The sequence below is a fragment of the Nerophis ophidion genome, linkage group LG02 (genome assembly GCF_033978795.1).
Source record: "Nerophis ophidion isolate RoL-2023_Sa linkage group LG02, RoL_Noph_v1.0, whole genome shotgun sequence".
NCBI lineage: Eukaryota > Metazoa > Chordata > Actinopteri > Syngnathiformes > Syngnathidae > Nerophis > Nerophis ophidion.
The window spans coordinates 77,979,101-77,981,600 of NC_084612.1; the positions used below are offsets into that span (position 1 = coordinate 77,979,101).

Sequence of the window (2,500 nt, forward strand, 5' to 3'; positions counted from 1 at the left end):
TCACATTCACACACTAGGGACCATTTAGTGTTGCCTAACCCCAGGTGCATGTCTTTGGAGGTGGGAAGTAAACAATATATATATATATGTATATATATATTAAATAAATAATCTTTATCTCCCCAAAAAAAATAGGACAGCATTTACTTATATAACACAATCCAAACAACCTTCCCTAGTCATGGTGCAAAGAAAATAAATAGAGGTGGACAACACAACCTGCTCACTGAATATTGTGGATATTATGACAAATGTCCATTCACCATAAAACAAATCTAAACTACAGCCATTTTAAATCCATTAGAAATGGATTTAAAATGTAAAACGTTCTCTCCACACTTATCCATGTTTGGCACATTTGAGCTGCTCGATATTTCTAATTGAGGAGCAAAGTCCAAGAGTTTGATCACCACTGCTGTAAAACCACAGCGTTCCCCTTCGGGGTAGCAGTCTGGGGGCGTGGCTTACAAATATTTGCCTGATCGCATGAAGCCAAGCCAGCTGCAGTGCGATCACTGCTCTGCCGTTTCATCTGTGGTAAGCATGCAAGTGCACACACATTTGTGCATGGCTGACCAAAGTAGTTCCAGTATTATTTGGCCCCTCACTATGAATGCCTAGGAACATGTATAAAAGACGATGTATATGTGCTTTTCACAACGAAAGTCACTCTGTTGCATGTAATTACTTCTTAGGCCTTGATGATCACAACATAACTGATATTCCTGAAATGCAAAAAAAAGAATACTGCTTCCAAAGTACAAAGAAGAACAATTTTGAGAAATACTTTCAACCTTTTTGAAAATATTCCTTATCTCAGTATGTTAATAATGACTGACTGTCCGGTTCAAACACTGATGACATCTATTAAACAGACAAGAAGCAAGGAATCATGCAGAGACAGTCAAATTTTGCTCAATGAGAAGAGACATTATTGGGCTGTACTTTAGTTCCAGATCCAAACTACGCTCTAAAATCCTGCCCACGTGCTTCCTCTATTTATGTGGGAGGTTCCTGGTTACATCACTGAAGCTGTCGCTGAGGGAAGCAGGGTAATCTCAGCAGCCCCAGTTGATATCGCCCTGTCTCTGCTTTGTCTGCGTCACGGCACTCGATGTTCGCCCTTGGCAGTCAGCAGGCCGATTCTGAAAACAAACACTGAAACGAGACGACTCGCTTTGCACAGATAAAAAAGTACAACTTCAGCACAATTGATAATAGCTATAGCAACGGCCTTTAAGCATAAGAGTTGTGCGATAACTTACACATGATTATTTTAACACGGACTTAATTGTATATTACAAAACTGTTGCATTACTTATTCACGGAGTCAGTAAATGAATATGTATATATTTGTAAACGCTAAGAAGTGGGAAAGGGATAAGATTAAATAAGCTTAGCTTCTTTCTACTTCTTTTCGGACATGATGTAAAGTGAATGATATGAAAGTATGTTCATGTTCCAAATAAACTAAAGAAAGAAAGAAAGAAAAACAGATTTTGCAATTGATTATATGTACTTGTCATTGTATAATTCCAACCATCCATGCATTTTCTACCCTTATTCCCTTTGGGGTGGTGGGGGGCGCTGGTGCCTATCTCAGCTACAATCGGATGGAAGGCGGCGTACACCCTGGACAAGTCGCCACGTCATCGCAGCATTGTAGAAATATATTTTTCTAAAAACAACATTAACAAAAAGGAAAACTATGACAAAATGACATAGGGCCTGATCTGCAAGTGCTAAACAGCGTGTGCAAACTATAACATTGGGTGTTGCGTGTGATCTACTAAGACTGCGTGTACAAAAGTGGCACAGACCACCCTGTTTAAATGAGGCTTGTGCCCATGGAGACACTCATTTCCTTCCACAATCGTCTTGTCGTGACATTGCTGGTTTTACCAGCAGTGGAGCATGTTGGGCAGCGCACACACACAGAGTACTTACAAGCAGACACAGTGTGTAGACAGAAAAGGCAGAACGGAATCATTTTGGTGTAAAAAGTCAACACTGAAACACCCTCAGGAAGATGTGCTGTAAGACATGGCTAGTAAGCTAGCAGCTAACATCCAGCCACAAACTGTTTTAGCTACTTTTAAAACACTAGTCCTCGTCTCCATGGCGACTAATAAAGTATGTTTTTTACAAGTAACATTATCACTGCAGGACGAGGAATAGCTAAACATGCTTCACCTCACACCGGAGGAGGATAATATAGCTCACCGCCGTCACAATGTAAACAAACACCATGGGTGGATCTCCACCTGACATCCACTGTAATGATGCCAAGTACAGGAGTGTATCTAGTCGATACTACTATGATTACACCGATATTTGTATGGTCACAAAATATATTTTTCTTTTTAATTCAAATTATAGTCAGAAACTCAGGAAACAAGTCCCTGGACTTTGAATATCACCAATGTATGATCCTGTAACTACTTGGTATTGGATCGATACCTAAATGTGTGGTATCATCCAAAACTAATGTCAAGTATCA

At 39.8% G+C, this 2,500-nt stretch overlaps 1 protein-coding gene across 4 annotated transcripts in view; it reads left to right on the plus strand.

Moving 5' to 3' along the window:
- The window catches only part of arhgef10la (Rho guanine nucleotide exchange factor (GEF) 10-like a), a 254,732-nt gene that overhangs the window by 84,973 nt on the left and 167,259 nt on the right, over positions 1–2,500 (plus strand). The gene's annotated exons all lie outside the window — the stretch shown is intronic.